Source organism: Lissotriton vulgaris, unplaced genomic scaffold (assembly GCF_964263255.1).
Source record: "Lissotriton vulgaris unplaced genomic scaffold, aLisVul1.2 SCAFFOLD_2797, whole genome shotgun sequence".
Lineage (NCBI taxonomy): Eukaryota > Metazoa > Chordata > Amphibia > Caudata > Salamandridae > Lissotriton > Lissotriton vulgaris.
The window spans coordinates 167,899-191,186 of NW_028252829.1; the positions used below are offsets into that span (position 1 = coordinate 167,899).

Consider the following 23,288-nt stretch of genomic DNA (forward strand, 5'->3'; position numbering starts at 1 on the left):
TTCAAAGCAAACAATTTAAGCGGGGTTCTGACCCCCAACTGCCCGAGAAACCTCTACTTTCCACAAGATGGCAGGCTAGCCTTCTGGAAAAAGCCAAGATAGAGAACAGAGACTCCTGGAGATGCCGGGGATTGAACCCGGGGCCTCATACATGCGAAGCATGCGCTCTACCACTGAGCTACATCCCCTCGACTGCACTCTAACGTTTTGCTGGATGCAAGGAGACTCTGAAGCCCATGGACTGCAAAGTCTCGATTTGAGACTAGAATGTAAAGTGTCAGGCTTGGAATTGCTCACACCTCACGTGTGAACTGTCTTCATGGAGCATATATTTAGTGCAATCAGGGATCGATTCTCCGGCAGGGCTTTTATTTGCTCAGTTTGGAATGCAAAACTTCTTAGGATTCCCAAAAATGTGACAACTATTGGTCTACTTTCCTGCTTGCTCAGCCTTTCGGGAGATGATTCCATTGGATATTCCCTCTTGCCCATCGGTATACATTCAAATTGAAGGCAAGTCATAGTGTGATTGGCTGCCAAGCAGCTACCTTTGGAGCAGTGCAATTGGAAGTCTGCCCAGGGCATACATATATTAATGCAATGCTTTGGTATTAGTTCTGATCAGCAGGTTTCCTTGACTGTTCTTCACACCTCCCCTAGCGACGACTATGTCATCCATTCCCTTTGAAAGCAGATAGAGTACGCTTCTTTTCCGGTATTTATCGAAGCTCTGGGAATTTTTCATAGTCAATGGAAGGTATTGTTGATTCAAAGCAAAAGCCATGGAAATTAAACCACAAAATCCTTCGAGCCGGATTTGAACCAGCGACCTAAGGATGCCTGAATTTATGCTACAGTCCTCCGCTCTACCAACTGAGCTATCGAAGGAGTAGTGGCAAACTTCCGTAGCACCAAAATTATCTCTCGCTCAAGAAAGGTTGTGGAGGGTGGGGACCAGGAGCAGACAGATGCACATCATCAATATTACCTGCCACTCCCCCTCAAAGTTACCAGAAAAGTAAGAGTCTCTGCTTTCGAGGAAGAACCCTTACCAATGACCAAGAGGGCTGCCACAGATTTCTATCCTAAATGTATTAAGATTGCCAAGATTAATCATCACTTTGATGGCTTAAACAAGTAAGATTCTTCTGTTGTATAAGCATCAAAAATGAGATAGCCCCATTTCATGGGTTTTTTCAAGGCAAACGTCTCACAGTTTAAGTGGGGTTGGTATCCCAGTTGCATGACATATCTCTTCCTTAATACTGATAGCCAGCCTTGTTTTCTGCCAAAATCCGAGACAAGCATGGCAAAAGTCTGGAGATGCCGGGGATTGAACCCGGGGCCTCATACATGCAAAGCATGCGCTCTACCACTGAGCTACATCCCCATGTCTGCCAAGTTTTACTGGCTGCCAAGTCAACCCATTTGACACTGCAGCATAAAGTCTCAGCCAGGAAAATCCTTAAGCCTCGTACCTGGAATATCTTCATGGTCTATAGTCCTATTTAGAGATGCTTGTGTGCAGCCTTCTTAGCGCAGTAGGCAGCGCGTCAGTCTCATAATCTGAAGGTCCTGAGTTCGATCCTCAGAGAGGGCATTTATTTCCTCCTTTTGGCAAGCAAAATTCTCAGATTTTCTTGAAAAGTGGAAACTATGCCTACTCCAAACACATTTTTCAAAGCAAACAATTTAAGCGGGGTTCTGACCCCCAACTGCCCGAGAAACCTCTACTTTCCACAAGATGGCAGGCTAGCCTTCTGGAAAAAGCCAAGATAGAGAACAGAGACTCCTGGAGATGCCGGGGATTGAACCCGGGGCCTCATACATGCGAAGCATGCGCTCTACCACTGAGCTACATCCCCTCGACTGCACTCTAACGTTTTGCTGGATGCAAGGAGACTCTGAAGCCCATGGACTGCAAAGTCTCGATTTGAGACTAGAATGTAAAGTGTCAGGCTTGGAATTGCTCACACCTCACGTGTGAACTGTCTTCATGGAGCATATATTTAGTGCAATCAGGGATCGATTCTCCGGCAGGGCTTTTATTTGCTCAGTTTGGAATGCAAAACTTCTCAGGATTCCCAAAAATGTGACAACTATTGGTCTACTTTCCTGCTTGCTCAGCCTTTCGGGAGATGATTCCATTGGATATTCCCTCTTGCCCATCGGTATACATTCAAATTGAAGGCAAGTCATAGTGTGATTGGCTGCCAAGCAGCTACCTTTGGAGCAGTGCAATTGGAAGTCTGCCAAGGGCATACATATATTAATGCAACGCTTTGGTATTAGTTCTGATCAGCAGGTTTCCTTGACTGTTCTTCACACCTCCCCTAGCGACGACTATGTCATCCATTCCCTTTGAAAGCAGATAGAGTACGCTTCTTTTCCGGTATTTATCGAAGCTCTGGGAATTTTTCATAGTCAATGGAAGGTATTGTTGATTCAAAGCAAAAGCCATGGAAATTAAACCACAAAATCCTTCGAGCCGGATTTGAACCAGCGACCTAAGGATGCCTGAATTTATGCTACAGTCCTCCGCTCTACCAACTGAGCTATCGAAGGAGTAGTGGCAAACTTCCGTAGCACCAAAATTATCTCTCGCTCAAGAAAGGTTGTGGAGGGTGGGGACCAGGAGCAGACAGATGCACATCATCAATATTACCTGCCACTCCCCCTCAAAGTTACCAGAAAAGTAAGAGTCTCTGCTTTCGAGGAAGAACCCTTACCAATGACCAAGAGGGCTGCCACAGATTTCTATCCTAAATGTATTAAGATTGCCAAGATTAATCATCACTTTGATGGCTTAAACAAGTAAGATTCTTCTGTTGTATAAGCATCAAAAATGAGATAGCCCCATTTCATGGGTTTTTTCAAGGCAAACGTCTCACAGTTTAAGTGGGGTTGGTATCCCAGTTGCATGACATATCTCTTCCTTAATACTGATAGCCAGCCTTGTTTTCTGCCAAAATCCGAGACAAGCATGGCAAAAGTCTGGAGATGCCGGGGATTGAACCCGGGGCCTCATACATGCAAAGCATGCGCTCTACCACTGAGCTACATCCCCATGTCTGCCAAGTTTTACTGGCTGCCAAGTCAACCCATTTGACACTGCAGCATAAAGTCTCAGCCAGGAAAATCCTTAAGCCTCGTACCTGGAATATCTTCATGGTCTATAGTCCTATTTAGAGATGCTTGTGTGCAGCCTTCTTAGCGCAGTAGGCAGCGCGTCAGTCTCATAATCTGAAGGTCCTGAGTTCGATCCTCAGAGAGGGCATTTATTTCCTCCTTTTGGCAAGCAAAATTCTCAGATTTTCTTGAAAAGTGGAAACTATGCCTACTCCAAACACATTTTTCAAAGCAAACAATTTAAGCGGGGTTCTGACCCCCAACTGCCCGAGAAACCTCTACTTTCCACAAGATGGCAGGCTAGCCTTCTGGAAAAAGCCAAGATAGAGAACAGAGACTCCTGGAGATGCCGGGGATTGAACCCGGGGCCTCATACATGCGAAGCATGCGCTCTACCACTGAGCTACATCCCCTCGACTGCACTCTAACGTTTTGCTGGATGCAAGGAGACTCTGAAGCCCATGGACTGCAAAGTCTCGATTTGAGACTAGAATGTAAAGTGTCAGGCTTGGAATTGCTCACACCTCACGTGTGAACTGTCTTCATGGAGCATATATTTAGAGCAATCAGGGATCGATTCTCCGGCAGGGCTTTTATTTGCTCAGTTTGGAATGCAAAACTTCTCAGGATTCCCAAAAATGTGACAACTATTGGTCTACTTTCCTGCTTGCTCAGCCTTTCGGGAGATGATTCCATTGGATATTCCCTCTTGCCCATCGGTATACATTCAAATTGAAGGCAAGTCATAGTGTGATTGGCTGCCAAGCAGCTACCTTTGGAGCAGTGCAATTGGAAGTCTGCCAAGGGCATACATATATTAATGCAACGCTTTGGTATTAGTTCTGATCAGCAGGTTTCCTTGACTGTTCTTCACACCTCCCCTAGCGACGACTATGTCATCCATTCCCTTTGAAAGCAGATAGAGTACGCTTCTTTTCCGGTATTTATCGAAGCTCTGGGAATTTTTCATAGTCAATGGAAGGTATTGTTGATTCAAAGCAAAAGCCATGGAAATTAAACCACAAAATCCTTCGAGCCGGATTTGAACCAGCGACCTAAGGATGCCTGAATTTATGCTACAGTCCTCCGCTCTACCAACTGAGCTATCGAAGGAGTAGTGGCAAACTTCCGTAGCACCAAAATTATCTCTCGCTCAAGAAAGGTTGTGGAGGGTGGGGACCAGGAGCAGACAGATGCACATCATCAATATTACCTGCCACTCCCCCTCAAAGTTACCAGAAAAGTAAGAGTCTCTGCTTTCGAGGAAGAACCCTTACCAATGACCAAGAGGGCTGCCACAGATTTCTATCCTAAATGTATTAAGATTGCCAAGATTAATCATCACTTTGATGGCTTAAACAAGTAAGATTCTTCTGTTGTATAAGCATCAAAAATGAGATAGCCCCATTTCATGGGTTTTTTCAAGGCAAACGTCTCACAGTTTAAGTGGGGTTGGTATCCCAGTTGCATGACATATCTCTTCCTTAATACTGATAGCCAGCCTTGTTTTCTGCCAAAATCCGAGACAAGCATGGCAAAAGTCTGGAGATGCCGGGGATTGAACCCGGGGCCTCATACATGCAAAGCATGCGCTCTACCACTGAGCTACATCCCCATGTCTGCCAAGTTTTACTGGCTGCCAAGTCAACCCATTTGACACTGCAGCATAAAGTCTCAGCCAGGAAAATCCTTAAGCCTCGTACCTGGAATATCTTCATGGTCTATAGTCCTATTTAGAGATGCTTGTGTGCAGCCTTCTTAGCGCAGTAGGCAGCGCGTCAGTCTCATAATCTGAAGGTCCTGAGTTCGATCCTCAGAGAGGGCATTTATTTCCTCCTTTTGGCAAGCAAAATTCTCAGATTTTCTTGAAAAGTGGAAACTATGCCTACTCCAAACACATTTTTCAAAGCAAACAATTTAAGCGGGGTTCTGACCCCCAACTGCCCGAGAAACCTCTACTTTCCACAAGATGGCAGGCTAGCCTTCTGGAAAAAGCCAAGATAGAGAACAGAGACTCCTGGAGATGCCGGGGATTGAACCCGGGGCCTCATACATGCGAAGCATGCGCTCTACCACTGAGCTACATCCCCTCGACTGCACTCTAACGTTTTGCTGGATGCAAGGAGACTCTGAAGCCCATGGACTGCAAAGTCTCGATTTGAGACTAGAATGTAAAGTGTCAGGCTTGGAATTGCTCACACCTCACGTGTGAACTGTCTTCATGGAGCATATATTTAGTGCAATCAGGGATCGATTCTCCGGCAGGGCTTTTATTTGCTCAGTTTGGAATGCAAAACTTCTCAGGATTCCCAAAAATGTGACAACTATTGGTCTACTTTCCTGCTTGCTCAGCCTTTCGGGAGATGATTCCATTGGATATTCCCTCTTGCCCATCGGTATACATTCAAATTGAAGGCAAGTCATAGTGTGATTGGCTGCCAAGCAGCTACCTTTGGAGCAGTGCAATTGGAAGTCTGCCAAGGGCATACATATATTAATGCAACGCTTTGGTATTAGTTCTGATCAGCAGGTTTCCTTGACTGTTCTTCACACCTCCCCTAGCGACGACTATGTCATCCATTCCCTTTGAAAGCAGATAGAGTACGCTTCTTTTCCGGTATTTATCGAAGCTCTGGGAATTTTTCATAGTCAATGGAAGGTATTGTTGATTCAAAGCAAAAGCCATGGAAATTAAACCACAAAATCCTTCGAGCCGGATTTGAACCAGCGACCTAAGGATGCCTGAATTTATGCTACAGTCCTCCGCTCTACCAACTGAGCTATCGAAGGAGTAGTGGCAAACTTCCGTAGCACCAAAATTATCTCTCGCTCAAGAAAGGTTGTGGAGGGTGGGGACCAGGAGCAGACAGATGCACATCATCAATATTACCTGCCACTCCCCCTCAAAGTTACCAGAAAAGTAAGAGTCTCTGCTTTCGAGGAAGAACCCTTACCAATGACCAAGAGGGCTGCCACAGATTTCTATCCTAAATGTATTAAGATTGCCAAGATTAATCATCACTTTGATGGCTTAAACAAGTAAGATTCTTCTGTTGTATAAGCATCAAAAATGAGATAGCCCCATTTCATGGGTTTTTTCAAGGCAAACGTCTCACAGTTTAAGTGGGGTTGGTATCCCAGTTGCATGACATATCTCTTCCTTAATACTGATAGCCAGCCTTGTTTTCTGCCAAAATCCGAGACAAGCATGGCAAAAGTCTGGAGATGCCGGGGATTGAACCCGGGGCCTCATACATGCAAAGCATGCGCTCTACCACTGAGCTACATCCCCATGTCTGCCAAGTTTTACTGGCTGCCAAGTCAACCCATTTGACACTGCAGCATAAAGTCTCAGCCAGGAAAATCCTTAAGCCTCGTACCTGGAATATCTTCATGGTCTATAGTCCTATTTAGAGATGCTTGTGTGCAGCCTTCTTAGCGCAGTAGGCAGCGCGTCAGTCTCATAATCTGAAGGTCCTGAGTTCGATCCTCAGAGAGGGCATTTCTTTCCTCCTTTTGGCAAGCAAAATTCTCAGATTTTCTTGAAAAGTGGAAACTATGCCTACTCCAAACACATTTTTCAAAGCAAACAATTTAAGCGGGGTTCTGACCCCCAACTGCCCGAGAAACCTCTACTTTCCACAAGATGGCAGGCTAGCCTTCTGGAAAAAGCCAATATAGAGAACAGAGACTCCTGGAGATGCCGGGGATTGAACCCGGGGCCTCATACATGCGAAGCATGCGCTCTACCACTGAGCTACATCCCCTCGACTGCACTCTAACGTTTTGCTGGATGCAAGGAGACTCTGAAGCCCATGGACTGCAAAGTCTCGATTTGAGACTAGAATGTAAAGTGTCAGGCTTGGAATTGCTCACACCTCACGTGTGAACTGTCTTCATGGAGCATATATTTAGTGCAATCAGGGATCGATTCTCCGGCAGGGCTTTTATTTGCTCAGTTTGGAATGCAAAACTTCTCAGGATTCCCAAAAATGTGACAACTATTGGTCTACTTTCCTGCTTGCTCAGCCTTTCGGGAGATGATTCCATTGGATATTCCCTCTTGCCCATCGGTATACATTCAAATTGAAGGCAAGTCATAGTGTGATTGGCTGCCAAGCAGCTACCTTTGGAGCAGTGCAATTGGAAGTCTGCCAAGGGCATACATATATTAATGCAATGCTTTGGTATTAGTTCTGATCAGCAGGTTTCCTTGACTGTTCTTCACACCTCCCCTAGCGACGACTATGTCATCCATTCCCTTTGAAAGCAGATAGAGTACGCTTCTTTTCCGGTATTTATCGAAGCTCTGGGAATTTTTCATAGTCAATGGAAGGTATTGTTGATTCAAAGCAAAAGCCATGGAAATTAAACCACAAAATCCTTCGAGCCGGATTTGAACCAGCGACCTAAGGATGCCTGAATTTATGCTACAGTCCTCCGCTCTACCAACTGAGCTATCGAAGGAGTAGTGGCAAACTTCCGTAGCACCAAAATTATCTCTCGCTCAAGAAAGGTTGTGGAGGGTGGGGACCAGGAGCAGACAGATGCACATCATCAATATTACCTGCCACTCCCCCTCAAAGTTACCAGAAAAGTAAGAGTCTCTGCTTTCGAGGAAGAACCCTTACCAATGACCAAGAGGGCTGCCACAGATTTCTATCCTAAATGTATTAAGATTGCCAAGATTAATCATCACTTTGATGGCTTAAACAAGTAAGATTCTTCTGTTGTATAAGCATCAAAAATGAGATAGCCCCATTTCATGGGTTTTTTCAAGGCAAACGTCTCACAGTTTAAGTGGGGTTGGTATCCCAGTTGCATGACATATCTCTTCCTTAATACTGATAGCCAGCCTTGTTTTCTGCCAAAATCCGAGACAAGCATGGCAAAAGTCTGGAGATGCCGGGGATTGAACCCGGGGCCTCATACATGCAAAGCATGCGCTCTACCACTGAGCTACATCCCCATGTCTGCCAAGTTTTACTGGCTGCCAAGTCAACCCATTTGACACTGCAGCATAAAGTCTCAGCCAGGAAAATCCTTAAGCCTCGTACCTGGAATATCTTCATGGTCTATAGTCCTATTTAGAGATGCTTGTGTGCAGCCTTCTTAGCGCAGTAGGCAGCGCGTCAGTCTCATAATCTGAAGGTCCTGAGTTCGATCCTCAGAGAGGGCATTTATTTCCTCCTTTTGGCAAGCAAAATTCTCAGATTTTCTTGAAAAGTGGAAACTATGCCTACTCCAAACACATTTTTCAAAGCAAACAATTTAAGCGGGGTTCTGACCCCCAACTGCCCGAGAAACCTCTACTTTCCACAAGATGGCAGGCTAGCCTTCTGGAAAAAGCCAAGATAGAGAACAGAGACTCCTGGAGATGCCGGGGATTGAACCCGGGGCCTCATACATGCGAAGCATGCGCTCTACCACTGAGCTACATCCCCTCGACTGCACTCTAACGTTTTGCTGGATGCAAGGAGACTCTGAAGCCCATGGACTGCAAAGTCTCGATTTGAGACTAGAATGTAAAGTGTCAGGCTTGGAATTGCTCACACCTCACGTGTGAACTGTCTTCATGGAGCATATATTTAGTGCAATCAGGGATCGATTCTCCGGCAGGGCTTTTATTTGCTCAGTTTGGAATGCAAAACTTCTCAGGATTCCCAAAAATGTGACAACTATTGGTCTACTTTCCTGCTTGCTCAGCCTTTCGGGAGATGATTCCATTGGATATTCCCTCTTGCCCATCGGTATACATTCAAATTGAAGGCAAGTCATAGTGTGATTGGCTGCCAAGCAGCTACCTTTGGAGCAGTGCAATTGGAAGTCTGCCAAGGGCATACATATATTAATGCAATGCTTTGGTATTAGTTCTGATCAGCAGGTTTCCTTGACTGTTCTTCACACCTCCCCTAGCGACGACTATGTCATCCATTCCCTTTGAAAGCAGATAGAGTACGCTTCTTTTCCGGTATTTATCGAAGCTCTGGGAATTTTTCATAGTCAATGGAAGGTATTGTTGATTCAAAGCAAAAGCCATGGAAATTAAACCACAAAATCCTTCGAGCCGGATTTGAACCAGCGACCTAAGGATGCCTGAATTTATGCTACAGTCCTCCGCTCTACCAACTGAGCTATCGAAGGAGTAGTGGCAAACTTCCGTAGCACCAAAATTATCTCTCGCTCAAGAAAGGTTGTGGAGGGTGGGGACCAGGAGCAGACAGATGCACATCATCAATATTACCTGCCACTCCCCCTCAAAGTTACCAGAAAAGTAAGAGTCTCTGCTTTCGAGGAAGAACCCTTACCAATGACCAAGAGGGCTGCCACAGATTTCTATCCTAAATGTATTAAGATTGCCAAGATTAATCATCACTTTGATGGCTTAAACAAGTAAGATTCTTCTGTTGTATAAGCATCAAAAATGAGATAGCCCCATTTCATGGGTTTTTTCAAGGCAAACGTCTCACAGTTTAAGTGGGGTTGGTATCCCAGTTGCATGACATATCTCTTCCTTAATACTGATAGCCAGCCTTGTTTTCTGCCAAAATCCGAGACAAGCATGGCAAAAGTCTGGAGATGCCGGGGATTGAACCCGGGGCCTCATACATGCAAAGCATGCGCTCTACCACTGAGCTACATCCCCATGTCTGCCAAGTTTTACTGGCTGCCAAGTCAACCCATTTGACACTGCAGCATAAAGTCTCAGCCAGGAAAATCCTTAAGCCTCGTACCTGGAATATCTTCATGGTCTATAGTCCTATTTAGAGATGCTTGTGTGCAGCCTTCTTAGCGCAGTAGGCAGCGCATCAGTCTCATAATCTGAAGGTCCTGAGTTCGATCCTCAGAGAGGGCATTTCTTTCCTCCTTTTGGCAAGCAAAATTCTCAGATTTTCTTGAAAAGTGGAAACTATGCCTACTCCAAACACATTTTTCAAAGCAAACAATTTAAGCGGGGTTCTGACCCCCAACTGCCCGAGAAACCTCTACTTTCCACAAGATGGCAGGCTAGCCTTCTGGAAAAAGCCAAGATAGAGAACAGAGACTCCTGGAGATGCCGGGGATTGAACCCGGGGCCTCATACATGCGAAGCATGCGCTCTACCACTGAGCTACATCCCCTCGACTGCACTCTAACGTTTTGCTGGATGCAAGGAGACTCTGAAGCCCATGGACTGCAAAGTCTCGATTTGAGACTAGAATGTAAAGTGTCAGGCTTGGAATTGCTCACACCTCACGTGTGAACTGTCTTCATGGAGCATATATTTAGTGCAATCAGGGATCGATTCTCCGGCAGGGCTTTTATTTGCTCAGTTTGGAATGCAAAACTTCTTAGGATTCCCAAAAATGTGACAACTATTGGTCTACTTTCCTGCTTGCTCAGCCTTTCGGGAGATGATTCCATTGGATATTCCCTCTTGCCCATCGGTATACATTCAAATTGAAGGCAAGTCATAGTGTGATTGGCTGCCAAGCAGCTACCTTTGGAGCAGTGCAATTGGAAGTCTGCCCAGGGCATACATATATTAATGCAATGCTTTGGTATTAGTTCTGATCAGCAGGTTTCCTTGACTGTTCTTCACACCTCCCCTAGCGACGACTATGTCATCCATTCCCTTTGAAAGCAGATAGAGTACGCTTCTTTTCCGGTATTTATCGAAGCTCTGGGAATTTTTCATAGTCAATGGAAGGTATTGTTGATTCAAAGCAAAAGCCATGGAAATTAAACCACAAAATCCTTCGAGCCGGATTTGAACCAGCGACCTAAGGATGCCTGAATTTATGCTACAGTCCTCCGCTCTACCAACTGAGCTATCGAAGGAGTAGTGGCAAACTTCCGTAGCACCAAAATTATCTCTCGCTCAAGAAAGGTTGTGGAGGGTGGGGACCAGGAGCAGACAGATGCACATCATCAATATTACCTGCCACTCCCCCTCAAAGTTACCAGAAAAGTAAGAGTCTCTGCTTTCGAGGAAGAACCCTTACCAATGACCAAGAGGGCTGCCACAGATTTCTATCCTAAATGTATTAAGATTGCCAAGATTAATCATCACTTTGATGGCTTAAACAAGTAAGATTCTTCTGTTGTATAAGCATCAAAAATGAGATAGCCCCATTTCATGGGTTTTTTCAAGGCAAACGTCTCACAGTTTAAGTGGGGTTGGTATCCCAGTTGCATGACATATCTCTTCCTTAATACTGATAGCCAGCCTTGTTTTCTGCAAAAATCCGAGACAAGCATGGCAAAAGTCTGGAGATGCCGGGGATTGAACCCGGGGCCTCATACATGCAAAGCATGCGCTCTACCACTGAGCTACATCCCCATGTCTGCCAAGTTTTACTGGCTGCCAAGTCAACCCATTTGACACTGCAGCATAAAGTCTCAGCCAGGAAAATCCTTAAGCCTCGTACCTGGAATATCTTCATGGTCTATAGTCCTATTTAGAGATGCTTGTGTGCAGCCTTCTTAGCGCAGTAGGCAGCGCGTCAGTCTCATAATCTGAAGGTCCTGAGTTCGATCCTCAGAGAGGGCATTTCTTTCCTCCTTTTGGCAAGCAAAATTCTCAGATTTTCTTGAAAAGTGGAAACTATGCCTACTCCAAACACATTTTTCAAAGCAAACAATTTAAGCGGGGTTCTGACCCCCAACTGCCCGAGAAACCTCTACTTTCCACAAGATGGCAGGCTAGCCTTCTGGAAAAAGCCAAGATAGAGAACAGAGACTCCTGGAGATGCCGGGGATTGAACCCGGGGCCTCATACATGCGAAGCATGCGCTCTACCACTGAGCTACATCCCCTCGACTGCACTCTAACGTTTTGCTGGATGCAAGGAGACTCTGAAGCCCATGGACTGCAAAGTCTCGATTTGAGACTAGAATGTAAAGTGTCAGGCTTGGAATTGCTCACACCTCACGTGTGAACTGTCTTCATGGAGCATATATTTAGTGCAATCAGGGATCGATTCTCCGGCAGGGCTTTTATTTGCTCAGTTTGGAATGCAAAACTTCTTAGGATTCCCAAAAATGTGACAACTATTGGTCTACTTTCCTGCTTGCTCAGCCTTTCGGGAGATGATTCCATTGGATATTCCCTCTTGCCCATCGGTATACATTCAAATTGAAGGCAAGTCATAGTGTGATTGGCTGCCAAGCAGCTACCTTTGGAGCAGTGCAATTGGAAGTCTGCCCAGGGCATACATATATTAATGCAATGCTTTGGTATTAGTTCTGATCAGCAGGTTTCCTTGACTGTTCTTCACACCTCCCCTAGCGACGACTATGTCATCCATTCCCTTTGAAAGCAGATAGAGTACGCTTCTTTTCCGGTATTTATCGAAGCTCTGGGAATTTTTCATAGTCAATGGAAGGTATTGTTGATTCAAAGCAAAAGCCATGGAAATTAAACCACAAAATCCTTCGAGCCGGATTTGAACCAGCGACCTAAGGATGCCTGAATTTATGCTACAGTCCTCCGCTCTACCAACTGAGCTATCGAAGGAGTAGTGGCAAACTTCCGTAGCACCAAAATTATCTCTCGCTCAAGAAAGGTTGTGGAGGGTGGGGACCAGGAGCAGACAGATGCACATCATCAATATTACCTGCCACTCCCCCTCAAAGTTACCAGAAAAGTAAGAGTCTCTGCTTTCGAGGAAGAACCCTTACCAATGACCAAGAGGGCTGCCACAGATTTCTATCCTAAATGTATTAAGATTGCCAAGATTAATCATCACTTTGATGGCTTAAACAAGTAAGATTCTTCTGTTGTATAAGCATCAAAAATGAGATAGCCCCATTTCATGGGTTTTTTCAAGGCAAACGTCTCACAGTTTAAGTGGGGTTGGTATCCCAGTTGCATGACATATCTCTTCCTTAATACTGATAGCCAGCCTTGTTTTCTGCCAAAATCCGAGACAAGCATGGCAAAAGTCTGGAGATGCCGGGGATTGAACCCGGGGCCTCATACATGCAAAGCATGCGCTCTACCACTGAGCTACATCCCCATGTCTGCCAAGTTTTACTGGCTGCCAAGTCAACCCATTTGACACTGCAGCATAAAGTCTCAGCCAGGAAAATCCTTAAGCCTCGTACCTGGAATATCTTCATGGTCTATAGTCCTATTTAGAGATGCTTGTGTGCAGCCTTCTTAGCGCAGTAGGCAGCGCGTCAGTCTCATAATCTGAAGGTCCTGAGTTCGATCCTCAGAGAGGGCATTTCTTTCCTCCTTTTGGCAAGCAAAATTCTCAGATTTTCTTGAAAAGTGGAAACTATGCCTACTCCAAACACATTTTTCAAAGCAAACAATTTAAGCGGGGTTCTGACCCCCAACTGCCCGAGAAACCTCTACTTTCCACAAGATGGCAGGCTAGCCTTCTGGAAAAAGCCAAGATAGAGAACAGAGACTCCTGGAGATGCCGGGGATTGAACCCGGGGCCTCATACATGCGAAGCATGCGCTCTACCACTGAGCTACATCCCCTCGACTGCACTCTAACGTTTTGCTGGATGCAAGGAGACTCTGAAGCCCATGGACTGCAAAGTCTCGATTTGAGACTAGAATGTAAAGTGTCAGGCTTGGAATTGCTCACACCTCACGTGTGAACTGTCTTCATGGAGCATATATTTAGTGCAATCAGGGATCGATTCTCCGGCAGGGCTTTTATTTGCTCAGTTTGGAATGCAAAACTTCTTAGGATTCCCAAAAATGTGACAACTATTGGTCTACTTTCCTGCTTGCTCAGCCTTTCGGGAGATGATTCCATTGGATATTCCCTCTTGCCCATCGGTATACATTCAAATTGAAGGCAAGTCATAGTGTGATTGGCTGCCAAGCAGCTACCTTTGGAGCAGTGCAATTGGAAGTCTGCCCAGGGCATACATATATTAATGCAATGCTTTGGTATTAGTTCTGATCAGCAGGTTTCCTTGACTGTTCTTCACACCTCCCCTAGCGACGACTATGTCATCCATTCCCTTTGAAAGCAGATAGAGTACGCTTCTTTTCCGGTATTTATCGAAGCTCTGGGAATTTTTCATAGTCAATGGAAGGTATTGTTGATTCAAAGCAAAAGCCATGGAAATTAAACCACAAAATCCTTCGAGCCGGATTTGAACCAGCGACCTAAGGATGCCTGAATTTATGCTACAGTCCTCCGCTCTACCAACTGAGCTATCGAAGGAGTAGTGGCAAACTTCCGTAGCACCAAAATTATCTCTCGCTCAAGAAAGGTTGTGGAGGGTGGGGACCAGGAGCAGACAGATGCACATCATCAATATTACCTGCCACTCCCCCTCAAAGTTACCAGAAAAGTAAGAGTCTCTGCTTTCGAGGAAGAACCCTTACCAATGACCAAGAGGGCTGCCACAGATTTCTATCCTAAATGTATTAAGATTGCCAAGATTAATCATCACTTTGATGGCTTAAACAAGTAAGATTCTTCTGTTGTATAAGCATCAAAAATGAGATAGCCCCATTTCATGGGTTTTTTCAAGGCAAACGTCTCACAGTTTAAGTGGGGTTGGTATCCCAGTTGCATGACATATCTCTTCCTTAATACTGATAGCCAGCCTTGTTTTCTGCCAAAATCCGAGACAAGCATGGCAAAAGTCTGGAGATGCCGGGGATTGAACCCGGGGCCTCATACATGCAAAGCATGCGCTCTACCACTGAGCTACATCCCCATGTCTGCCAAGTTTTACTGGCTGCCAAGTCAACCCATTTGACACTGCAGCATAAAGTCTCAGCCAGGAAAATCCTTAAGCCTCGTACCTGGAATATCTTCATGGTCTATAGTCCTATTTAGAGATGCTTGTGTGCAGCCTTCTTAGCGCAGTAGGCAGCGCGTCAGTCTCATAATCTGAAGGTCCTGAGTTCGATCCTCAGAGAGGGCATTTATTTCCTCCTTTTGGCAAGCAAAATTCTCAGATTTTCTTGAAAAGTGGAAACTATGCCTACTCCAAACACATTTTTCAAAGCAAACAATTTAAGCGGGGTTCTGACCCCCAACTGCCCGAGAAACCTCTACTTTCCACAAGATGGCAGGCTAGCCTTCTGGAAAAAGCCAAGATAGAGAACAGAGACTCCTGGAGATGCCGGGGATTGAACCCGGGGCCTCATACATGCGAAGCATGCGCTCTACCACTGAGCTACATCCCCTCGACTGCACTCTAACGTTTTGCTGGATGCAAGGAGACTCTGAAGCCCATGGACTGCAAAGTCTCGATTTGAGACTAGAATGTAAAGTGTCAGGCTTGGAATTGCTCACACCTCACGTGTGAACTGTCTTCATGGAGCATATATTTAGTGCAATCAGGGATCGATTCTCCGGCAGGGCTTTTATTTGCTCAGTTTGGAATGCAAAACTTCTCAGGATTCCCAAAAATGTGACAACTATTGGTCTACTTTCCTGCTTGCTCAGCCTTTCGGGAGATGATTCCATTGGATATTCCCTCTTGCCCATCGGTATACATTCAAATTGAAGGCAAGTCATAGTGTGATTGGCTGCCAAGCAGCTACCTTTGGAGCAGTGCAATTGGAAGTCTGCCAAGGGCATACATATATTAATGCAACGCTTTGGTATTAGTTCTGATCAGCAGGTTTCCTTGACTGTTCTTCACACCTCCCCTAGCGACGACTATGTCATCCATTCCCTTTGAAAGCAGATAGAGTACGCTTCTTTTCCGGTATTTATCGAAGCTCTGGGAATTTTTCATAGTCAATGGAAGGTATTGTTGATTCAAAGCAAAAGCCATGGAAATTAAACCACAAAATCCTTCGAGCCGGATTTGAACCAGCGACCTAAGGATGCCTGAATTTATGCTACAGTCCTCCGCTCTACCAACTGAGCTATCGAAGGAGTAGTGGCAAACTTCCGTAGCACCAAAATTATCTCTCGCTCAAGAAAGGTTGTGGAGGGTGGGGACCAGGAGCAGACAGATGCACATCATCAATATTACCTGCCACTCCCCCTCAAAGTTACCAGAAAAGTAAGAGTCTCTGCTTTCGAGGAAGAACCCTTACCAATGACCAAGAGGGCTGCCACAGATTTCTATCCTAAATGTATTAAGATTGCCAAGATTAATCATCACTTTGATGGCTTAAACAAGTAAGATTCTTCTGTTGTATAAGCATCAAAAATGAGATAGCCCCATTTCATGGGTTTTTTCAAGGCAAACGTCTCACAGTTTAAGTGGGGTTGGTATCCCAGTTGCATGACATATCTCTTCCTTAATACTGATAGCCAGCCTTGTTTTCTGCCAAAATCCGAGACAAGCATGGCAAAAGTCTGGAGATGCCGGGGATTGAACCCGGGGCCTCATACATGCAAAGCATGCGCTCTACCACTGAGCTACATCCCCATGTCTGCCAAGTTTTACTGGCTGCCAAGTCAACCCATTTGACACTGCAGCATAAAGTCTCAGCCAGGAAAATCCTTAAGCCTCGTACCTGGAATATCTTCATGGTCTATAGTCCTATTTAGAGATGCTTGTGTGCAGCCTTCTTAGCGCAGTAGGCAGCGCGTCAGTCTCATAATCTGAAGGTCCTGAGTTCGATCCTCAGAGAGGGCATTTATTTCCTCCTTTTGGCAAGCAAAATTCTCAGATTTTCTTGAAAAGTGGAAACTATGCCTACTCCAAACACATTTTTCAAAGCAAACAATTTAAGCGGGGTTCTGACCCCCAACTGCCCGAGAAACCTCTACTTTCCACAAGATGGCAGGCTAGCCTTCTGGAAAAAGCCAAGATAGAGAACAGAGACTCCTGGAGATGCCGGGGATTGAACCCGGGGCCTCATACATGCGAAGCATGCGCTCTACCACTGAGCTACATCCCCTCGACTGCACTCTAACGTTTTGCTGGATGCAAGGAGACTCTGAAGCCCATGGACTGCAAAGTCTCGATTTGAGACTAGAATGTAAAGTGTCAGGCTTGGAATTGCTCACACCTCACGTGTGAACTGTCTTCATGGAGCATATATTTAGTGCAATCAGGGATCGATTCTCCGGCAGGGCTTTTATTTGCTCAGTTTGGAATGCAAAACTTCTCAGGATTCCCAAAAATGTGACAACTATTGGTCTACTTTCCTGCTTGCTCAGCCTTTCGGGAGATGATTCCATTGGATATTCCCTCTTGCCCATCGGTATACATTCAAATTGAAGGCAAGTCATAGTGTGATTGGCTGCCAAGCAGCTACCTTTGGAGCAGTGCAATTGGAAGTCTGCCAAGGGCATACATATATTAATGCAACGCTTTGGTATTAGTTCTGATCAGCAGGTTTCCTTGACTGTTCTTCACACCTCCCCTAGCGACGACTATGTCATCCATTCCCTTTGAAAGCAGATAGAGTACGCTTCTTTTCCGGTATTTATCGAAGCTCTGGGAATTTTTCATAGTCAATGGAAGGTATTGTTGATTCAAAGCAAAAGCCATGGAAATTAAACCACAAAATCCTTCGAGCCGGATTTGAACCAGCGACCTAAGGATGCCTGAATTTATGCTACAGTCCTCCGCTCTACCAACTGAGCTATCGAAGGAGTAGTGGCAAACTTCCGTAGCACCAAAATTATCTCTCGCTCAAGAAAGGTTGTGGAGGGTGGGGACCAGGAGCAGACAGATGCACATCATCAATATTACCTGCCACTCCCCCTCAAAGTTACCAGAAAAGTAAGAGTCTCTGCTTTCGAGGAAGAACCCTTACCAATGACCAAGAGGGCTGCCACAGATTTCTATCCTAAATGTATTAAGATTGCCAAGATTAATCATCACTTTGATGGCTTAAACAAGTAAGATTCTTCTGTTGTATAAGCATCAAAAATGAGATAGCCCCATTTCATGGGTTTTTTCAAGGCAAACGTCTCACAGTTTAAGTGGGGTTGGTATCCCAGTTGCATGACATATCTCTTCCTTAATACTGATAGCCAGCCTTGTTTTCTGCCAAAATCCGAGACAAGCATGGCAAAAGTCTGGAGATGCCGGGGATTGAACCCGGGGCCTCATACATGCAAAGCATGCGCTCTACCACTGAGCTACATCCCCATGTCTGCCAAGTTTTACTGGCTGCCAAGTCAACCCATTTGACACTGCAGCATAAAGTCTCAGCCAGGAAAATCCTTAAGCCTCGTACCTGGAATATCTTCATGGTCTATAGTCCTATTTAGAGATGCTTGTGTGCAGCCTTCTTAGCGCAGTAGGCAGCGCGTCAGTCTCATAATCTGAAGGTCCTGAGTTCGATCCTCAGAGAGGGCATTTATTTCCTCCTTTTGGCAAGCAAAATTCTCAGATTTTCTTGAAAAGTGGAAACTATGCCTACTCCAAACACATTTTTCAAAGCAAACAATTTAAGCGGGGTTCTGACCCCCAACTGCCCGAGAAACCTCTACTTTCCACAAGATGGCAGGCTAGCCTTCTGGAAAAAGCCAATATAGAGAACAGAGACTCCTGGAGATGCCGGGGATTGAACCCGGGGCCTCATACATGCGAAGCATGCGCTCTACCACTGAGCTACATCCCCTCGACTGCACTCTAACGTTTTGCTGGATGCAAGGAGACTCTGAAGCCCATGGACTGCAAAGTCTCGATTTGAGACTAGAATGTAAAGTGTCAGGCTTGGAATTGCTCACACCTCACGTGTGAACTGTCTTCATGGAGCATATATTTAGTGCAATCAGGGATCGATTCTCCGGCAGGGCTTTTATTTGCTCAGTTTGGAATGCAAAACTTCTCAGGATTCCCAAAAATGTGACAACTATTGGTCTACTTTCCTGCTTGCTCAGCCTTTCGGGAGATGATTCCATTGGATATTCCCTCTTGCCCATCGGTATACATTCAAATTGAAGGCAAGTCATAGTGTGATTGGCTGCCAAGCAGCTACCTTTGGAGCAGTGCAATTGGAAGTCTGCCAAGGGCATACATATATTAATGCAATGCTTTGGTATTAGTTCTGATCAGCAGGTTTCCTTGACTGTTCTTCACACCTCCCCTAGCGACGACTATGTCATCCATTCCCTTTGAAAGCAGATAGAGTACGCTTCTTTTCCGGTATTTATCGAAGCTCTGGGAATTTTTCATAGTCAATGGAAGGTATTGTTGATTCAAAGCAAAAGCCATGGAAATTAAACCACAAAATCCTTCGAGCCGGATTTGAACCAGCGACCTAAGGATGCCTGAATTTATGCTACAGTCCTCCGCTCTACCAACTGAGCTATCGAAGGAGTAGTGGCAAACTTCCGTAGCACCAAAATTATCTCTCGCTCAAGAAAGGTTGTGGAGGGTGGGGACCAGGAGCAGACAGATGCACATCATCAATATTACCTGCCACTCCCCCTCAAAGTTACCAGAAAAGTAAGAGTCTCTGCTTTCGAGGAAGAACCCTTACCAATGACCAAGAGGGCTGCCACAGATTTCTATCCTAAATGTATTAAGATTGCCAAGATTAATCATCACTTTGATGGCTTAAACAAGTAAGATTCTTCTGTTGTATAAGCATCAAAAATGAGATAGCCCCATTTCATGGGTTTTTTCAAGGCAAACGTCTCACAGTTTAAGTGGGGTTGGTATCCCAGTTGCATGACATATCTCTTCCTTAATACTGATAGCCAGCCTTGTTTTCTGCCAAAATCCGAGACAAGCATGGCAAAAGTCTGGAGATGCCGGGGATTGAACCCGGGGCCTCATACATGCAAAGCATGCGCTCTACCACTGAGCTACATCCCCATGTCTGCCAAGTTTTACTGGCTGCCAAGTCAACCCATTTGACACTGCAGCATAAAGTCTCAGCCAGGAAAATCCTTAAGCCTCGTACCTGGAATATCTTCATGGTCTATAGTCCTATTTAGAGATGCTTGTGTGCAGCCTTCTTAGCGCAGTAGGCAGCGCGTCAGTCTCATAATCTGAAGGTCCTGAGTTCGATCCTCAGAGAGGGCATTTATTTCCTCCTTTTGGCAAGCAAAATTCTCAGATTTTCTTGAAAAGTGGAAACTATGCCTACTCCAAACACATTTTTCAAAGCAAACAATTTAAGCGGGGTTCTGACCCCCAACTGCCCGAGAAACCTCTACTTTCCACAAGATGGCAGGCTAGCCTTCTGGAAAAAGCCAAGATAGAGAACAGAGACTCCTGGAGATGCCGGGGATTGAACCCGGGGCCTCATACATGCGAAGCATGCGCTCTACCACTGAGCTACATCCCCTCGACTGCACTCTAACGTTTTGCTGGATGCAAGGAGACTCTGAAGCCCATGGACTGCAAAGTCTCGATTTGAGACTAGAATGTAAAGTGTCAGGCTTGGAATTGCTCACACCTCACGTGTGAACTGTCTTCATGGAGCATATATTTAGTGCAATCAGGGATCGATTCTCCGGCAGGGCTTTTATTTGCTCAGTTTGGAATGCAAAACTTCTCAGGATTCCCAAAAATGTGACAACTATTGGTCTACTTTCCTGCTTGCTCAGCCTTTCGGGAGATGATTCCATTGGATATTCCCTCTTGCCCATCGGTATACATTCAAATTGAAGGCAAGTCATAGTGTGATTGGCTGCCAAGCAGCTACCTTTGGAGCAGTGCAATTGGAAGTCTGCCAAGGGCATACATATATTAATGCAACGCTTTGGTATTAGTTCTGATCAGCAGGTTTCCTTGACTGTTCTTCACACCTCCCCTAGCGACGACTATGTCATCCATTCCCTTTGAAAGCAGATAGAGTACGCTTCTTTTCCGGTATTTATCGAAGCTCTGGGAATTTTTCATAGTCAATGGAAGGTATTGTTGATTCAAAGCAAAAGCCATGGAAATTAAACCACAAAATCCTTCGAGCCGGATTTGAACCAGCGACCTAAGGATGCCTGAATTTATGCTACAGTCCTCCGCTCTACCAACTGAGCTATCGAAGGAGTAGTGGCAAACTTCCGTAGCACCAAAATTATCTCTCGCTCAAGAAAGGTTGTGGAGGGTGGGGACCAGGAGCAGACAGATGCACATCATCAATATTACCTGCCACTCCCCCTCAAAGTTACCAGAAAAGTAAGAGTCTCTGCTTTCGAGGAAGAACCCTTACCAATGACCAAGAGGGCTGCCACAGATTTCTATCCTAAATGTATTAAGATTGCCAAGATTAATCATCACTTTGATGGCTTAAACAAGTAAGATTCTTCTGTTGTATAAGCATCAAAAATGAGATAGCCCCATTTCATGGGTTTTTTCAAGGCAAACGTCTCACAGTTTAAGTGGGGTTGGTATCCCAGTTGCATGACATATCTCTTCCTTAATACTGATAGCCAGCCTTGTTTTCTGCCAAAATCCGAGACAAGCATGGCAAAAGTCTGGAGATGCCGGGGATTGAACCCGGGGCCTCATACATGCAAAGCATGCGCTCTACCACTGAGCTACATCCCCATGTCTGCCAAGTTTTACTGGCTGCCAAGTCAACCCATTTGACACTGCAGCATAAAGTCTCAGCCAGGAAAATCCTTAAGCCTCGTACCTGGAATATCTTCATGGTCTATAGTCCTATTTAGAGATGCTTGTGTGCAGCCTTCTTAGCGCAGTAGGCAGCGCGTCAGTCTCATAATCTGAAGGTCCTGAGTTCGATCCTCAGAGAGGGCATTTCTTTCCTCCTTTTGGCAAGCAAAATTCTCAGATTTTCTTGAAAAGTGGAAACTATGCCTACTCCAAACACATTTTTCAAAGCAAACAATTTAAGCGGGGTTCTGACCCCCAACTGCCCGAGAAACCTCTACTTTCCACAAGATGGCAGGCTAGCCTTCTGGAAAAAGCCAATATAGAGAACAGAGACTCCTGGAGATGCCGGGGATTGAACCCGGGGCCTCATACATGCGAAGCATGCGCTCTACCACTGAGCTACATCCCCTCGACTGCACTCTAACGTTTTGCTGGATGCAAGGAGACTCTGAAGCCCATGGACTGCAAAGTCTCGATTTGAGACTAGAATGTAAAGTGTCAGGCTTGGAATTGCTCACACCTCACGTGTGAACTGTCTTCATGGAGCATATATTTAGTGCAATCAGGGATCGATTCTCCGGCAGGGCTTTTATTTGCTCAGTTTGGAATGCAAAACTTCTCAGGATTCCCAAAAATGTGACAACTATTGGTCTACTTTCCTGCTTGCTCAGCCTTTCGGGAGATGATTCCATTGGATATTCCCTCTTGCCCATCGGTATACATTCAAATTGAAGGCAAGTCATAGTGTGATTGGCTGCCAAGCAGCTACCTTTGGAGCAGTGCAATTGGAAGTCTGCCAAGGGCATACATATATTAATGCAATGCTTTGGTATTAGTTCTGATCAGCAGGTTTCCTTGACTGTTCTTCACACCTCCCCTAGCGACGACTATGTCATCCATTCCCTTTGAAAGCAGATAGAGTACGCTTCTTTTCCGGTATTTATCGAAGCTCTGGGAATTTTTCATAGTCAATGGAAGGTATTGTTGATTCAAAGCAAAAGCCATGGAAATTAAACCACAAAATCCTTCGAGCCGGATTTGAACCAGCGACCTAAGGATGCCTGAATTTATGCTACAGTCCTCCGCTCTACCAACTGAGCTATCGAAGGAGTAGTGGCAAACTTCCGTAGCACCAAAATTATCTCTCGCTCAAGAAAGGTTGTGGAGGGTGGGGACCAGGAGCAGACAGATGCACATCATCAATATTACCTGCCACTCCCCCTCAAAGTTACCAGAAAAGTAAGAGTCTCTGCTTTCGAGGAAGAACCCTTACCAATGACCAAGAGGGCTGCCACAGATTTCTATCCTAAATGTATTAAGATTGCCAAGATTAATCATCACTTTGATGGCTTAAACAAGTAAGATTCTTCTGTTGTATAAGCATCAAAAATGAGATAGCCCCATTTCATGGGTTTTTTCAAGGCAAACGTCTCACAGTTTAAGTGGGGTTGGTATCCCAGTTGCATGACATATCTCTTCCTTAATACTGATAGCCAGCCTTGTTTTCTGCCAAAATCCGAGACAAGCATGGCAAAAGTCTGGAGATGCCGGGGATTGAACCCGGGGCCTCATACATGCAAAGCATGCGCTCTACCACTGAGCTACATCCCCATGTCTGCCAAGTTTTACTGGCTGCCAAGTCAACCCATTTGACACTGCAGCATAAAGTCTCAGCCAGGAAAATCCTTAAGCCTCGTACCTGGAATAT

General features: G+C 45.3%; 55 non-coding genes across 55 annotated transcripts; 13 read left to right on the forward strand and 42 right to left on the reverse strand.

Annotated features, from left to right (window-relative positions):
• Positions 1-116: 116 nt before the first annotated feature.
• TRNAA-CGC (transfer RNA alanine (anticodon CGC)) lies at positions 117-188 on the reverse strand. Its single transcript has one exon. It is a non-coding gene; the product is annotated as a tRNA-Ala (tRNA).
• A 614-nt stretch (positions 189-802) lies between these two features.
• Positions 803-888, reverse strand: TRNAY-GUA (transfer RNA tyrosine (anticodon GUA)). The gene is given in 2 exon segments: positions 803-838; positions 852-888. It is a non-coding gene; the product is annotated as a tRNA-Tyr (tRNA).
• A 430-nt stretch (positions 889-1,318) lies between these two features.
• On the reverse strand, positions 1,319-1,390 carry TRNAA-UGC (transfer RNA alanine (anticodon UGC)). Its single transcript has one exon. It is a non-coding gene; the product is annotated as a tRNA-Ala (tRNA).
• Positions 1,391-1,527: 137 nt separating this feature from the next.
• Positions 1,528-1,600, forward strand: TRNAM-CAU (transfer RNA methionine (anticodon CAU)). Its single transcript has one exon. It is a non-coding gene; the product is annotated as a tRNA-Met (tRNA).
• Positions 1,601-1,793: 193 nt separating this feature from the next.
• On the reverse strand, positions 1,794-1,865 carry TRNAA-CGC (transfer RNA alanine (anticodon CGC)). Its single transcript has one exon. It is a non-coding gene; the product is annotated as a tRNA-Ala (tRNA).
• A 614-nt stretch (positions 1,866-2,479) lies between these two features.
• TRNAY-GUA (transfer RNA tyrosine (anticodon GUA)) lies at positions 2,480-2,565 on the reverse strand. The gene is given in 2 exon segments: positions 2,480-2,515; positions 2,529-2,565. It is a non-coding gene; the product is annotated as a tRNA-Tyr (tRNA).
• Positions 2,566-2,995: 430 nt separating this feature from the next.
• Positions 2,996-3,067, reverse strand: TRNAA-UGC (transfer RNA alanine (anticodon UGC)). The gene has a single exon. It is a non-coding gene; the product is annotated as a tRNA-Ala (tRNA).
• A 137-nt stretch (positions 3,068-3,204) lies between these two features.
• Positions 3,205-3,277, forward strand: TRNAM-CAU (transfer RNA methionine (anticodon CAU)). The gene has a single exon. It is a non-coding gene; the product is annotated as a tRNA-Met (tRNA).
• Positions 3,278-3,470: 193 nt separating this feature from the next.
• TRNAA-CGC (transfer RNA alanine (anticodon CGC)) lies at positions 3,471-3,542 on the reverse strand. The gene has a single exon. It is a non-coding gene; the product is annotated as a tRNA-Ala (tRNA).
• A 614-nt stretch (positions 3,543-4,156) lies between these two features.
• On the reverse strand, positions 4,157-4,242 carry TRNAY-GUA (transfer RNA tyrosine (anticodon GUA)). The gene is given in 2 exon segments: positions 4,157-4,192; positions 4,206-4,242. It is a non-coding gene; the product is annotated as a tRNA-Tyr (tRNA).
• A 430-nt stretch (positions 4,243-4,672) lies between these two features.
• TRNAA-UGC (transfer RNA alanine (anticodon UGC)) lies at positions 4,673-4,744 on the reverse strand. The gene has a single exon. It is a non-coding gene; the product is annotated as a tRNA-Ala (tRNA).
• Positions 4,745-4,881: 137 nt separating this feature from the next.
• Positions 4,882-4,954, forward strand: TRNAM-CAU (transfer RNA methionine (anticodon CAU)). The gene has a single exon. It is a non-coding gene; the product is annotated as a tRNA-Met (tRNA).
• Positions 4,955-5,147: 193 nt separating this feature from the next.
• Positions 5,148-5,219, reverse strand: TRNAA-CGC (transfer RNA alanine (anticodon CGC)). Its single transcript has one exon. It is a non-coding gene; the product is annotated as a tRNA-Ala (tRNA).
• Positions 5,220-5,833: 614 nt separating this feature from the next.
• Positions 5,834-5,919, reverse strand: TRNAY-GUA (transfer RNA tyrosine (anticodon GUA)). Its single transcript is given in 2 exon segments — positions 5,834-5,869; positions 5,883-5,919. It is a non-coding gene; the product is annotated as a tRNA-Tyr (tRNA).
• A 430-nt stretch (positions 5,920-6,349) lies between these two features.
• TRNAA-UGC (transfer RNA alanine (anticodon UGC)) lies at positions 6,350-6,421 on the reverse strand. Its single transcript has one exon. It is a non-coding gene; the product is annotated as a tRNA-Ala (tRNA).
• Positions 6,422-6,558: 137 nt separating this feature from the next.
• On the forward strand, positions 6,559-6,631 carry TRNAM-CAU (transfer RNA methionine (anticodon CAU)). The gene has a single exon. It is a non-coding gene; the product is annotated as a tRNA-Met (tRNA).
• A 193-nt stretch (positions 6,632-6,824) lies between these two features.
• Positions 6,825-6,896, reverse strand: TRNAA-CGC (transfer RNA alanine (anticodon CGC)). The gene has a single exon. It is a non-coding gene; the product is annotated as a tRNA-Ala (tRNA).
• A 614-nt stretch (positions 6,897-7,510) lies between these two features.
• TRNAY-GUA (transfer RNA tyrosine (anticodon GUA)) lies at positions 7,511-7,596 on the reverse strand. Its single transcript is given in 2 exon segments — positions 7,511-7,546; positions 7,560-7,596. It is a non-coding gene; the product is annotated as a tRNA-Tyr (tRNA).
• A 430-nt stretch (positions 7,597-8,026) lies between these two features.
• Positions 8,027-8,098, reverse strand: TRNAA-UGC (transfer RNA alanine (anticodon UGC)). The gene has a single exon. It is a non-coding gene; the product is annotated as a tRNA-Ala (tRNA).
• Positions 8,099-8,235: 137 nt separating this feature from the next.
• Positions 8,236-8,308, forward strand: TRNAM-CAU (transfer RNA methionine (anticodon CAU)). Its single transcript has one exon. It is a non-coding gene; the product is annotated as a tRNA-Met (tRNA).
• A 193-nt stretch (positions 8,309-8,501) lies between these two features.
• Positions 8,502-8,573, reverse strand: TRNAA-CGC (transfer RNA alanine (anticodon CGC)). Its single transcript has one exon. It is a non-coding gene; the product is annotated as a tRNA-Ala (tRNA).
• A 614-nt stretch (positions 8,574-9,187) lies between these two features.
• TRNAY-GUA (transfer RNA tyrosine (anticodon GUA)) lies at positions 9,188-9,273 on the reverse strand. Its single transcript is given in 2 exon segments — positions 9,188-9,223; positions 9,237-9,273. It is a non-coding gene; the product is annotated as a tRNA-Tyr (tRNA).
• Positions 9,274-9,703: 430 nt separating this feature from the next.
• TRNAA-UGC (transfer RNA alanine (anticodon UGC)) lies at positions 9,704-9,775 on the reverse strand. The gene has a single exon. It is a non-coding gene; the product is annotated as a tRNA-Ala (tRNA).
• Positions 9,776-9,912: 137 nt separating this feature from the next.
• On the forward strand, positions 9,913-9,985 carry TRNAM-CAU (transfer RNA methionine (anticodon CAU)). Its single transcript has one exon. It is a non-coding gene; the product is annotated as a tRNA-Met (tRNA).
• Positions 9,986-10,178: 193 nt separating this feature from the next.
• On the reverse strand, positions 10,179-10,250 carry TRNAA-CGC (transfer RNA alanine (anticodon CGC)). The gene has a single exon. It is a non-coding gene; the product is annotated as a tRNA-Ala (tRNA).
• Positions 10,251-10,864: 614 nt separating this feature from the next.
• Positions 10,865-10,950, reverse strand: TRNAY-GUA (transfer RNA tyrosine (anticodon GUA)). Its single transcript is given in 2 exon segments — positions 10,865-10,900; positions 10,914-10,950. It is a non-coding gene; the product is annotated as a tRNA-Tyr (tRNA).
• A 430-nt stretch (positions 10,951-11,380) lies between these two features.
• On the reverse strand, positions 11,381-11,452 carry TRNAA-UGC (transfer RNA alanine (anticodon UGC)). Its single transcript has one exon. It is a non-coding gene; the product is annotated as a tRNA-Ala (tRNA).
• A 137-nt stretch (positions 11,453-11,589) lies between these two features.
• On the forward strand, positions 11,590-11,662 carry TRNAM-CAU (transfer RNA methionine (anticodon CAU)). Its single transcript has one exon. It is a non-coding gene; the product is annotated as a tRNA-Met (tRNA).
• Positions 11,663-11,855: 193 nt separating this feature from the next.
• Positions 11,856-11,927, reverse strand: TRNAA-CGC (transfer RNA alanine (anticodon CGC)). Its single transcript has one exon. It is a non-coding gene; the product is annotated as a tRNA-Ala (tRNA).
• Positions 11,928-12,541: 614 nt separating this feature from the next.
• On the reverse strand, positions 12,542-12,627 carry TRNAY-GUA (transfer RNA tyrosine (anticodon GUA)). The gene is given in 2 exon segments: positions 12,542-12,577; positions 12,591-12,627. It is a non-coding gene; the product is annotated as a tRNA-Tyr (tRNA).
• Positions 12,628-13,057: 430 nt separating this feature from the next.
• On the reverse strand, positions 13,058-13,129 carry TRNAA-UGC (transfer RNA alanine (anticodon UGC)). Its single transcript has one exon. It is a non-coding gene; the product is annotated as a tRNA-Ala (tRNA).
• Positions 13,130-13,266: 137 nt separating this feature from the next.
• On the forward strand, positions 13,267-13,339 carry TRNAM-CAU (transfer RNA methionine (anticodon CAU)). Its single transcript has one exon. It is a non-coding gene; the product is annotated as a tRNA-Met (tRNA).
• A 193-nt stretch (positions 13,340-13,532) lies between these two features.
• Positions 13,533-13,604, reverse strand: TRNAA-CGC (transfer RNA alanine (anticodon CGC)). Its single transcript has one exon. It is a non-coding gene; the product is annotated as a tRNA-Ala (tRNA).
• A 614-nt stretch (positions 13,605-14,218) lies between these two features.
• On the reverse strand, positions 14,219-14,304 carry TRNAY-GUA (transfer RNA tyrosine (anticodon GUA)). The gene is given in 2 exon segments: positions 14,219-14,254; positions 14,268-14,304. It is a non-coding gene; the product is annotated as a tRNA-Tyr (tRNA).
• Positions 14,305-14,734: 430 nt separating this feature from the next.
• On the reverse strand, positions 14,735-14,806 carry TRNAA-UGC (transfer RNA alanine (anticodon UGC)). The gene has a single exon. It is a non-coding gene; the product is annotated as a tRNA-Ala (tRNA).
• A 137-nt stretch (positions 14,807-14,943) lies between these two features.
• On the forward strand, positions 14,944-15,016 carry TRNAM-CAU (transfer RNA methionine (anticodon CAU)). Its single transcript has one exon. It is a non-coding gene; the product is annotated as a tRNA-Met (tRNA).
• Positions 15,017-15,209: 193 nt separating this feature from the next.
• TRNAA-CGC (transfer RNA alanine (anticodon CGC)) lies at positions 15,210-15,281 on the reverse strand. Its single transcript has one exon. It is a non-coding gene; the product is annotated as a tRNA-Ala (tRNA).
• A 614-nt stretch (positions 15,282-15,895) lies between these two features.
• On the reverse strand, positions 15,896-15,981 carry TRNAY-GUA (transfer RNA tyrosine (anticodon GUA)). The gene is given in 2 exon segments: positions 15,896-15,931; positions 15,945-15,981. It is a non-coding gene; the product is annotated as a tRNA-Tyr (tRNA).
• A 430-nt stretch (positions 15,982-16,411) lies between these two features.
• Positions 16,412-16,483, reverse strand: TRNAA-UGC (transfer RNA alanine (anticodon UGC)). Its single transcript has one exon. It is a non-coding gene; the product is annotated as a tRNA-Ala (tRNA).
• Positions 16,484-16,620: 137 nt separating this feature from the next.
• Positions 16,621-16,693, forward strand: TRNAM-CAU (transfer RNA methionine (anticodon CAU)). The gene has a single exon. It is a non-coding gene; the product is annotated as a tRNA-Met (tRNA).
• A 193-nt stretch (positions 16,694-16,886) lies between these two features.
• TRNAA-CGC (transfer RNA alanine (anticodon CGC)) lies at positions 16,887-16,958 on the reverse strand. Its single transcript has one exon. It is a non-coding gene; the product is annotated as a tRNA-Ala (tRNA).
• A 614-nt stretch (positions 16,959-17,572) lies between these two features.
• On the reverse strand, positions 17,573-17,658 carry TRNAY-GUA (transfer RNA tyrosine (anticodon GUA)). Its single transcript is given in 2 exon segments — positions 17,573-17,608; positions 17,622-17,658. It is a non-coding gene; the product is annotated as a tRNA-Tyr (tRNA).
• Positions 17,659-18,088: 430 nt separating this feature from the next.
• TRNAA-UGC (transfer RNA alanine (anticodon UGC)) lies at positions 18,089-18,160 on the reverse strand. Its single transcript has one exon. It is a non-coding gene; the product is annotated as a tRNA-Ala (tRNA).
• A 137-nt stretch (positions 18,161-18,297) lies between these two features.
• On the forward strand, positions 18,298-18,370 carry TRNAM-CAU (transfer RNA methionine (anticodon CAU)). Its single transcript has one exon. It is a non-coding gene; the product is annotated as a tRNA-Met (tRNA).
• A 193-nt stretch (positions 18,371-18,563) lies between these two features.
• TRNAA-CGC (transfer RNA alanine (anticodon CGC)) lies at positions 18,564-18,635 on the reverse strand. Its single transcript has one exon. It is a non-coding gene; the product is annotated as a tRNA-Ala (tRNA).
• Positions 18,636-19,249: 614 nt separating this feature from the next.
• On the reverse strand, positions 19,250-19,335 carry TRNAY-GUA (transfer RNA tyrosine (anticodon GUA)). The gene is given in 2 exon segments: positions 19,250-19,285; positions 19,299-19,335. It is a non-coding gene; the product is annotated as a tRNA-Tyr (tRNA).
• A 430-nt stretch (positions 19,336-19,765) lies between these two features.
• On the reverse strand, positions 19,766-19,837 carry TRNAA-UGC (transfer RNA alanine (anticodon UGC)). The gene has a single exon. It is a non-coding gene; the product is annotated as a tRNA-Ala (tRNA).
• Positions 19,838-19,974: 137 nt separating this feature from the next.
• TRNAM-CAU (transfer RNA methionine (anticodon CAU)) lies at positions 19,975-20,047 on the forward strand. The gene has a single exon. It is a non-coding gene; the product is annotated as a tRNA-Met (tRNA).
• Positions 20,048-20,240: 193 nt separating this feature from the next.
• Positions 20,241-20,312, reverse strand: TRNAA-CGC (transfer RNA alanine (anticodon CGC)). Its single transcript has one exon. It is a non-coding gene; the product is annotated as a tRNA-Ala (tRNA).
• Positions 20,313-20,926: 614 nt separating this feature from the next.
• TRNAY-GUA (transfer RNA tyrosine (anticodon GUA)) lies at positions 20,927-21,012 on the reverse strand. Its single transcript is given in 2 exon segments — positions 20,927-20,962; positions 20,976-21,012. It is a non-coding gene; the product is annotated as a tRNA-Tyr (tRNA).
• Positions 21,013-21,442: 430 nt separating this feature from the next.
• TRNAA-UGC (transfer RNA alanine (anticodon UGC)) lies at positions 21,443-21,514 on the reverse strand. The gene has a single exon. It is a non-coding gene; the product is annotated as a tRNA-Ala (tRNA).
• Positions 21,515-21,651: 137 nt separating this feature from the next.
• On the forward strand, positions 21,652-21,724 carry TRNAM-CAU (transfer RNA methionine (anticodon CAU)). The gene has a single exon. It is a non-coding gene; the product is annotated as a tRNA-Met (tRNA).
• A 193-nt stretch (positions 21,725-21,917) lies between these two features.
• Positions 21,918-21,989, reverse strand: TRNAA-CGC (transfer RNA alanine (anticodon CGC)). Its single transcript has one exon. It is a non-coding gene; the product is annotated as a tRNA-Ala (tRNA).
• Positions 21,990-22,603: 614 nt separating this feature from the next.
• TRNAY-GUA (transfer RNA tyrosine (anticodon GUA)) lies at positions 22,604-22,689 on the reverse strand. Its single transcript is given in 2 exon segments — positions 22,604-22,639; positions 22,653-22,689. It is a non-coding gene; the product is annotated as a tRNA-Tyr (tRNA).
• Positions 22,690-23,119: 430 nt separating this feature from the next.
• Positions 23,120-23,191, reverse strand: TRNAA-UGC (transfer RNA alanine (anticodon UGC)). The gene has a single exon. It is a non-coding gene; the product is annotated as a tRNA-Ala (tRNA).
• Between the last annotated feature and the right edge of the window lie 97 nt (positions 23,192-23,288).